The sequence below is a fragment of the Eptatretus burgeri genome, chromosome 16, assembly GCF_056783735.1.
Source record: "Eptatretus burgeri isolate ZD-2024b chromosome 16, Ebu_testis_v1, whole genome shotgun sequence".
Lineage (NCBI taxonomy): Eukaryota > Metazoa > Chordata > Myxini > Myxiniformes > Myxinidae > Eptatretus > Eptatretus burgeri.
The window spans coordinates 24,529,979-24,540,892 of record NC_140976.1 but is presented as its reverse complement, the minus strand read 5'-3'; the positions used below and the strand labels follow the sequence as shown (position 1 = coordinate 24,540,892).

At 46.1% G+C, this 10,914-nt stretch overlaps 1 pseudogene across 1 annotated transcript; it reads right to left on the bottom strand.

Moving 5' to 3' along the window:
- Positions 1-5,645: 5,645 nt before the first annotated feature.
- LOC147010720 (heat shock cognate 71 kDa protein pseudogene) lies at positions 5,646-7,944 on the bottom strand (annotated as a pseudogene). The gene has a single exon (XR_015052327.1). The product of XR_015052327.1 is annotated as a heat shock cognate 71 kDa protein pseudogene (transcript).
- Positions 7,945-10,914: the final 2,970 nt, after the last annotated feature.

Genomic DNA, 10,914 nt, shown 5'->3' with positions numbered 1-10,914 from the left:
CAATGGAGAACACATGTTTTTACCACCCCTCCCATGAAGTCTGTCTCCATTTGTCCAGTTTGGAATCCTCAGAAGTCAATTTTGCAGAGGCTGTGTGCACACTACAATCTAAATTCCCATCACGTCCATTAATGGTGTCAAACCCCTCTCGGAGTAGCAACAACTTGCCATTAGAAGCCATTTTACTTCCATCGAGTGCAGCACACTGAACCTGTATTTACTGTGCGCGATGCGTAATGTGTCAGTTTTCTATTCAAGTTGTCTTTCTCTGTGCCTAATAGGAAGATTATATTGCCAAATGATTTTTCTTCTTCTTTTCATTCTTACAACATGTCAGAATAATATACAATTGGGGAGGATTGATTTAACCTTAAAACCTATGGCAGAAATTTCCAACTCTTCATTTATTTTCCCATAAGTGCTCTTGCACTGAGAGCATGCATGTACATGGAATCCTTCACATGTGCTGAAAACATACATGTGCATGGAATTCTTCATTCTTTTCTATTCCCATTCAATCTTTCATCTTCCATTTTCTCTTTCCCCACAGTTCGTCAATACGTTCTCTTCCTCTCTTCTCGTTTCCTCCCTTTTTCTCCCACTCTTCTGATTCCTCTCCTAATTTGTTTGGAGGCAACAAACCTTCATTACAATACAATGTTTTACTACAAGGTGAGGCCGAAGGGAAATTGATCCCAAATTATTTTGTAATTTACTGTCACGGACCATGAGATGTTAACAACAGTTGTACTAATTCAAATAAATAAACAAATTTACGTTGCACACACAAGTGACATGTAAACTTAAAACGAATTTTGCCAGGATGTTCTTGACGTGTCATAAATTATAATATATAGCTGTTTCTCTGATGATTTACGTCTTTTTATTAGTTACACCCAACTGCCAAGGACAACATGATTACAACACAAATGTATCAACACGGGGCTACAACTCACCTGGCACATAAACGACCCGATGTCGGTTTCCATTCTCAGACGTCAAACTTTATTTTCCCAAGTTGTTTTCCTTCTGGCATCGATCTGGTAAGAGGTTACGATCTATGGACCAAGCTGTGAAGTTTTCTGTTCTCAAAGTTTTATGGCCGAGGGTTCTCTTCAGGATCGTTGCTGAGCCCCGGACAGCTTCTAACTGTAGTTTGTTTGTTATAATATTCCCAGGGATGGTTTTTAGCTCACCTGTAATGTAGTTCCGAGGAGCTTATGGGATGGTGTGTTGTCCGTCCATCCACAAATACTTGCATCTTCTTCTCAGAAACTACACATATGATTTCAATGAAATTTAACCACAATCTTCATCACCTGTGATGGCATAAAAAACGGGGTCTGAAGGAGTCTACAGAGGGAGTTTACAGGGGGGGGAGTGGGTTACTTCCCCAAAGAGGTGTTTGCTTTCTTCTCAAATGATACACACAATTCCGATGAAACTTCACAACCTTCATCACCTATGACGTACCAAAATTTGTTCATGACATGAGAAAAACCTGCTCCATAAAGGGTATTTAAGGGGGGTTGCACCCCAAATATGTATTTGCTTTCTTCTCCAAAACGAAACATCCCATTCCAATGAAAAGTGACCACCATCTTCACCACCCATGATGAACTAAAGTTTGTTCATGACATTAAAAAAAATTGTGGTCGAGGAGGGTCCATGGGGAGAGGGGGTTTGCTCCCCAAAAATATGTATTTGCTTTCTTCTCAGAAACTACACACAATTCCGATGAAACTTGACCACCATCTTCACCACCCGTGATGTTCTAAAGTTTGTTCACATTAAAAAAAATTGGGGTCGAGGGATTCTACGGGGGAAGGGGGGGGGGGTTGCCTCCCAAAATATCTATGTATTTGCTTTATTTTCTGAAACCACACACACAATTACGATGAAACTTGACCCCCATCTTCACCACCCGCGATGTACCACGGTTTATTCATGGCATTAAAAAAAATCCATAGGTATTTACTTTCTTCTCAATTTGTTGCTCATCCATGCCTACCAGTGGTTCCCTGGTTATCTTATCCAGCCGCTACCAGGTGAGCGCCCAGGGGTATTGTCCCTATGTTTAATATCTCTGTGAGGTTCTTTGTCATCACTCCTGTAGGTCCAGCTATCACTGGTACAACTTTGGCATTCTTCAGTTTCCAGGATCTTCTCACTTCATTCTTGAGGTCTTGGTGTTTGGTCATTTTCTTGATTTCTGCATCATTTAGTCCGAAATCACTGCAATAAACACCTCAATAAGCAATGCCTTCTTCTCTCTTTTTTTGTAACCAAGTTTAATATCTTGTCGCAACGCTTTGTTTTCGATGTTCACACTCGATGGGATCATCAGGTCGGACGTGAGTGGGAGGTACTTCCATGTTTTCAGTGATTACTTTTGGTTCATGTTCCCACAATTTTTTTGGAACTGGAATATCAAAGTTTTTGCTGATGTGCCGGCGGATTACATTATGAACTCTGTTGTGTCGTTGTGTGTACAGCTGTCCTGACATGAGTTTTTTTGTGTGTGTTCGGTCATTAAGCATAACATCAGTCTCTTGACTAACCCCACCAACACCCTCACCTTTCTCTCTTCTTTTTTTTTCATACTCTCTCACCCCCTCCTCGCATCCCTTCCTCTTGTGGTGTAGCAAAGTTTGCTGAGGTTTTGCTCTCCATACCCCCCCTTCCTGCTCTTCCCCCCTTTGCTTTCCCTCTCTCCTGCCTCTTCTCTCTCCTCTTCCTCTATCTTCCTTCCCTCCCTCCTCTCTTAACAACCCCCCTTCCTGCTCTTTCCCCCTTAGCTTTTCCTCTCTCCTGCCTCTTCTCTCTCCTCTCGTCCTCTATCTCCCTTCCCTCCCTCCTCTCTCAACAACCCCTCCTTAATACCCCTCCCCCCCCAAATCAGCAAAGCAACGGGTTGTATTTGCTCGTAGTAAATAAACCAATTGACTCGTTTTTCTTTCTCTGTCACAGCTTTCATGGAGTAGCATAACAAAGGTTCTAATTTATGTTCCCCCATAATGAAAGCTCTTGTTTTTTTGAAGAGATTGACGTCTTTTCAAGTTTTTAATCGGGTTTTTTTTTCCAACTTAGTTTCTTCACTGTGAATTAGACTTATTGCACGTGCCTACGTTACTAACCCTTGCTCTCGACATACGTCATGCTTTCGATAGTCTGGCACACCACCTTGCTCTCTAAAGTCTAAACCAGTGTTTCTCAAGGTGGGGCGTGGCAATATTTTGGTGGGGTATGAGGATTCAAAACTCTTTTCAAGATCAAAGGAACCCTGATGTGGCTGTCTGAGGAGAGTGAAAAGAAATACCCAAACTCAACTACTTTGGCAAGGGAAGTATTGATAAATTTTCCATCATCTTATTTAGTCAAATGTGGATTTAGTGTCATTACCGATTTGCTGCAAGCTTAGAGCAATCGTCTGTAAATCATGAAACGTGGTGATTTAAGGCTGAAACTGACAAAATTGGTTCCTCAAATCCAACAAATCTGCGGTCAGCATCAAGGTCTTTGGTCAGCATCAAAGGACTCCCATTGAAGTGAGTAGCAATTGAATAAAATTTGTAAAAAAGTTTTAATAAAGCCTTTTGAATACATATGTAGTATATACTGTAGTGTCTCCAAGCATGGTGGGGCATACGATTTTTTTTGAAAATCAAAGTGGGGCGTGGGACAAAAAAGGTTGAGAAACACTGGTCTAAACTCTTGAGTTATTGACTTCCTCAACTCCTGGAGCAACAGAATCCTTTCATCTCTTCCTATCAAGCTGGAGTTCCACAAGGCAGTGTTCTGGGCTGTCCTATTCTGACTCTTCATCAATGATCAGACTGGAAAAAACTCTAACCTATTTCCTGATGACTCCACCCTATTTAGTGACCCCTCATCCTTCAGTGGACAAGTTGCAGCCTCTTCCCTCTCTTCAGACCTTCATAGATTCACCATCTCATCACAAACACTTGGAATATATCTTTCAATCCTGACAAATCTCACTCTCAGAAAGGAACGTCTAGCAAAGCCCTTCATCTACTTTCTTCTTAACAATCCTCTCGAGGAAGTTCAGCCATTAAAACTAACTGGGTCTCACTGTCAATCATGATATTTCTTTGGCAAACCACATTTCAAAGTTGGCCTCCAAAGTCAGGCACTGATTGGGCATCCTCCGTCATACAAACAAGCACCACAATAGGCTATTTATACACCTTCACACGGCCTTTGTTCAAGGTGTAAAACCCAATGAGGGGGGGGGGGTGAAATGAAGTCACTATAAACTCTGTCGTGTAACCCAAGACACGTTGTACCTCTGGAGAGTTTGGTTGAGATTGGATAAGTAATGACCAAATGCATGGCAGTCAGACAGCAAATCATATACTTTAGTGATGTCTACAAAGGTGAGCAGGTCAACTTGTCTTCAACCCAACGATCACACAGACACCTTTGATAGGTTGAGGTTTGAATGTTAGTTTGATATAACTCAAAGCCTTTTGAAGATAGCACCCAACAAACACCCCCCCCCCAACCACAATATTTTTCATAGTTTTGAATAACATTTTGTCATATTGTCTGGGTGTAAACCACCCTGATGGCTGTGCTTACCCCTCCTGCTCTTACCCCCAATCCAAAAGTGAATTCAAGTTGGTAAATGGTCATGTAACACAGGCTTGATGGGCAAATGGTTTCATCCGTGTCCAAGATCCTTGTGTATATGGGTTAAGTAAAGGGACATGACGATACTTCTCAAAGCAGAACTCTTCTTTTCTGGTTCAAAGGTGAGTCGAATTGTGTATCACCATCGAAACGTACCTGTGGTTTGTTTAAAAGTCGACCTTTGGGATATGAACGTTTTTATAACGGTTAGAATGAAGCACAAAATGATTAAGACATATTTGAAGAGCCCACTCTTCCCCCCCCCCATAAATAAATGGCTGCGACTCTGGTTGGAAAGGCTTTGTTGTAGCTTGAGGTCAAGCAGATTTTTCTTTTCACGGAGCTATGAAGACCCACATCAATCCCAATCCGGGTTATCAAACGAACTTTCCACATTGGACCGATGAGCAAACATTTAACGAAACTGGACACACCCGGAGCAAACCTCGTGTTATGTGGATAGGGAAGTGGGTCGTGTACAAAGGTCCCCAAAAGTTGAAAGATCGCAAGGGGAGGTAGGGGTCATCCCTAAATGAAAAAGACCGGGACAAGAAAGAAGGGAAGGAGCGAGAAGTCGAGAAAGAGCAGACGACATGGTGTCGGCACTCACCTCGGTTCAAATATCATCCAGCTGTAAACTGCCATCCTGGTGTTGCACAAGCAAGACGAGGCATCCACATGGACGTTAAATTGAACGTACTGTGTGTCAGCCTTAGTCGGTGGACGTTAAAGACGTCACACCGTCCTTCACTACCAGTAGGGGAGTTAGCATTGGCACCCTGAACAAAATTAAACTCCGACCCTAAATATTGTGAACGCGACAAACCATCCAGTGCAACCCTTGCCAACCCCAAAAGAGGGCACTGAAGTTGTGGATTCCATTGTTTGGAAACAGTCCATAGAACAAGTTAAAATGTAAACTATTTACCACACCCATGGAAGATTCCAGGCTGAAACACTTGCACTCTCCAAAAATGAAAAACAAACAGGACTTTGCATTTAAAAAAAAGTTTTAATGAATATGCAAAAACAAACCAACCAACAACAAATGGTCAAAATATTAACTCAAGTAAATGGCAACAGTAAGACTCATACTTTGTATTGAACTTTCAAAGTGAAGAATTGAATGACTAGTTGGTACAACCAACCGACATCGACAAACCAATGGTCAAGTCCTTTAATCGACTTCCTCAATGGTTGGCCCAGATGAGCCACGATCGCCCGCACCGGGTGCCCCAGCGCCAGGGAAGCCTCCAGGCATGCCCCCAGGCATACCACCAGGAGCACCACCTGCACCCTGGTACATCTTCGTGACGATCGGGGTGCACACCTTCTCCAATTCCTTCTGCTGGTGCTCAAACTCGTCCTTCTCCGCAGTTTGGTTACGATCGAGCCACGACAGGACCTCCTTGCACTTGTCCAGCACGGACTTTCGCTCATCTTCACTCAGCTTATCCTTCACCTTGTCGTCCTCCACCGAAGACTTCATGTTGAAGCAGTACGACTCGAGCGAGTTCTTGGCCATCACCTTATCACGCTGTTGATCATCTTCAGCCTTGTAGCGTTCAGCTTCGTTGACCATGCGCTCGATGTCGTCCTTGCTCAAGCGACCCTTGTCGTTGGTGATGGTGATCTTGTTCTCTCGCCCGCTGCTCTTGTCCACGGCAGAGACGTTCAAGATGCCGTTGGCGTCGATGTCGTAGGTGACCTCGATCTGGGGCACACCACGTGGTGCAGGTGTAATTCCAGACAGCTCGAACTTGCCCAGCAGGTTGTTGTCTTTGGTCATGGCTCGTTCACCTTCGTACACCTGGATGAGCACGCCGGGCTGGTTGTCCGAGTAAGTGGTGAACGACTGAGTCTGCTTCGTCGGGATGGTGGTGTTGCGCTTGATCAGTGCGGTCATCACCCCACCAGCAGTCTCAAGGCCGAGTGACAGGGGTGCCACGTCCAGGAGCAACAGGTCCTGCACGTTCTCAGAGGTGTCGCCGCACAGAATGGCCGCCTGTACAGCAGCACCGTAAGCGACCGCTTCGTCGGGGTTGATGCTCTTGTTGAGCTCCTTGCCATTGAAGAAGTCCTGCAGGAGTTTCTGTATCTTGGGAATGCGAGTCGAGCCACCGACGAGGACGATCTCGTGCACCTTCGATTTGTCCATCTTCGCATCGCGTAGAGCCTTCTCCACCGGCTCCACGGTCCCTCGGAACAGGTCGGCGTTCAGTTCCTCGAAGCGCGCTCGTGTGATCGACGTGTAGAAGTCGATCCCCTCGTACAGCGAATCGATCTCGATGTTGGCCTGGGTGGACGACGACAGGGTGCGCTTGGCACGCTCACACGCGGTGCGCAACCGCCTCACCGCACGTTTGTTGCCGCTGATGTCCTTGGAGTGCTTGCGCTTGAACTCCGTGATGAAGTGTGCCACCATGCGGTTGTCGAAGTCCTCGCCGCCCAAATGGGTGTCACCCGCCGTCGACTTCACCTCGAAGATGCCGTCCTCGATCGTGAGGATGGACACGTCGAACGTGCCGCCCCCCAGGTCGAAGATCAACACGTTGCGCTCTCCGGCGCCCTTCTTGTCGAGCCCGTACGCGATGGCTGCGGCGGTCGGCTCGTTGATGATCCGAAGCACATTGAGGCCCGCGATGGTTCCCGCGTCCTTGGTGGCTTGCCGCTGTGAATCGTTGAAGTAGGCCGGCACGGTGATCACCACGTTGGTGATCGTCTTGCCCAGGTAAGCCTCGGCGATCTCCTTCATCTTGGTGAGCACCATGGACGAGATCTCCTCGGCGTAGAAAGCCTTCTGCTCGGCCTTGTACTCCACTTGCATCTTGGGACGTCCGCCGTCGTTGATCACAGTGAACGGCCACATTTTCATGTCCGACTGGACGACGCAATCATCGAAGCGGCGACCGATAAGCCGTTTGGCATCGAACACCGTGTTCGACGGGTTCATGGCCACCTGGTTCTTGGCCGCGTCGCCGATGAGGCGCTCAGAGTCGTTGAAGGCCACGTAGCTGGGAGTGGTGCGATTACCCTGGTCGTTGGCGATGATCTCCACCTTTCCGTGCTGGAAGATTCCCACGCACGAGTACGTGGTTCCCAAGTCGATTCCCACAGCCGGTCCTTTGTTTGCCATCGCTTCGGATTAAAATGGCTCGTAAAACGAAGAAATTATTTGTGACAGGAACGGGCGGCAAACACTCGAAAGCGCGCGAAATGTTTCTCTCAACACACGACGGTACTTCAGAATCAGGCTTCACGTCGTTGCGCCGTTCCTCTTAAAAGGGCGTCGAACCTTCGAGAAAATGACGTCAGCGTCGGAGGCGGGGCTTACACCGAACCGTCTGGTCGCTATTGGATACGTGTTTCGTCGTCGCTAGAAAAGTCTCGAACGTGAGGCGGGGTTCCAGCAGGGTGAGCTCGGCTTGATAAACGTTTCTCCTGGTTCGAATATTCCTTTTGAAGTATAAAACGTGCCAAACATTTGTTAAGTTAAATGTAACAAAAAAAATTTTTGGTGGGGGAAATCGCATTCCATTTTACTTCATCGATTCATCGACAAAAATGATCGCAAAATTAGCGACGGCCCCGTTACATTTTCAGACGGGATTTGAATGTTTTTTTTAAAAACAAGATGAGCTATTTTTGATCGTTCTCGTGCATGACGAACGAGTTTCCTGTACGTTCGTGTCGGGCGGTGAGGTAGGCGGTGGTAATTGTCGGCGGTGGAGAGCTTTGGGGTAAAAGACGATCGCTTCAAATTATACTTGGTTTTTTTTTTCCAGCAGTGCAATTATAACCGCAATTAAGATCGTTCGAGCTCATGGAAAGTGACTCATTTTCAGTGGCAATTATAACCTTCTGACTCATTTTCGACGTTGCGCAAGGAAACGGTTATTTATTTTTGAACGTTTGGAGGCGTGGTCGCGAACCTGTGACGTTCCCTCCGATTTATTTATTTCATTTTTAACTCTGATTCACGAAGATTCACGAAGATTCATCCAAATAGGATTATTAATTAATTCCTTCCCTCGCTGCGCAGACAAAGACGAGCAAAAGTCGTCTTTCCATTTCCGACGCCGTCTGCATTAATTAATTTGTGGATAGATCACGTGTTCAACATTTAATCGGACTATTTCACAAGAACAGTCCGACTGCACCATTGGACCATGACGAAAGGCCAAGAAATCCTTTATAGTTTATACCACTCGCGTGTTGCAAAGTCGCTGCAAATCCATATTCTGTCTCTGCCATGAGGCAGAACGTTAAGCCGGGTGTCCCACGCGCTAGCATTCATGATTCACTGGTGTTGCTTGAAAGAGTTCACGGTCCCACTTGAAATGAGTTTGTCGCCATCACGTGTGTCGGTACCGGGTATCCTGATGAGAAATCTAAAATCTCGTCCCTGATCGACGGATGTTCTCTCCAAGTACTGCAACGAGCAGCCAGGTGCTGCACAGGTAAGGAGAAACGTGTGCTTTCGGATTACGGCACACCTCAAATTTGTGGTGTGTGTCCTCTCTGTTCTTCATTGTGAAGTGTGCAGGACTAACAATCCAGTTTGGTATCTTAAAACTTTCAAGAGTAATCGATACACACACTCACACGGAGACACACACACTCACACCGATAGACACACTCACACCGAGACACACACACACACACTCACACCGAGACACACACACACACACACACCGAAACACAAACACACACACACACACACACACACACTCACACCGAGACTCACACCGACACACACACACACTCACACCGACACACACACTCACACCGAGACACACACACACACACTCACACACACACACACACACTCACACCGCGACACACACACACACACACTCACACCGAGACACACACACACACACTCACACCGAGACACACACACACTCACACCGAGACACACTCACACACACTCACACCGAGACACACTCACACACACTCACACCATTTTGACACACACACACTCACACTGACGACACACACTCACACCGAGGACACACACACACTCACACCGGGACACACACATACACACTCACACAGACACACACACTTCCACACAGGGACACACACGTCACACACACACACACACACACACACACACTCACACCGACACACACACACACACTCACACCGAGACACATACACACTCACACCGAGACACATACACACTCACACCGAGACACACACTCACACCGAGACACACACTCACACCGAGACACACACACTCACACCGACACACACACTCACACCGAGACACACACATACACACACCGAGACACAGTCAGCGTAAGGTAATCTGCCTGCATTTCCAGCGGTGATTCTAAAATAGTCTTCAAGACCTTCAGTGTTGTAGTGGGGCAACTTAGCTAAATACAACATAACAATTGTGCATTTTGTGAGGAAAGCACCAAATTTGGCACACTAGTAGCCTATCATGTTATGAACAGATTTGGATATTGGGCCATCTCAAGTTCAGCTGCTGATGGCTGTGGCAGCCATTTTCCACTACCATCAAAAATTTTGAGATGGCCCAATATCCAAATGTGTTCATAATATGTTAGGCTACCAGTGTGCCAAATTTAGTGCTTTCCTCACAAAATGCACAATTGTTATGCTATATTTAGCCAAGTTGCCCCACTGCGGGCCCCGCTGGGGCCGCCCCGACTCCCTATTCCCATCAGTGACGATGTTTTAATTAAAGAATCTCCTTCTCTGATATTTAGTCCTTCTCTGTTTAAAAAAACTTCCATTCATGACGTCTCACGAGTTGTTCTCTTCCTTTTATAAATGAACTAACTTCAGAGATCCTGTCACAACCGTTGACCATTTTATAAACCTGCACCATGTCCGTTTTGTTACCAAAGTGTTGATTTCACCGTTAAAATCGCGACAGCCGTTACTAACCCTAACCGATGAAAACTTGTGTTGTGTCCCCTCTGTTGACTAATTTGTGATTATAATTTGTTTACGTCCGATAGGTGTACGGACTAACGACTCTTAGCCGATACACCGCCCGTGTGTAGGTTCTGTACACATGTACACCGACACGTCCAAATTTCCTTCAGGAGAGTATTAGACAATGCCGGGTGACCTTTAGGAATGGCGGTTTTCTTTATTCGCTTAAGATCATTGCGGCCTGGCGAGAGGCCTTTCTAATCGAGGTGGCTCTGGACAGTTACTCGACAGGTGATGCATTGTTATTAACATTGAGAGAACTAGTACGCGCCCGTACTAACCCTAACA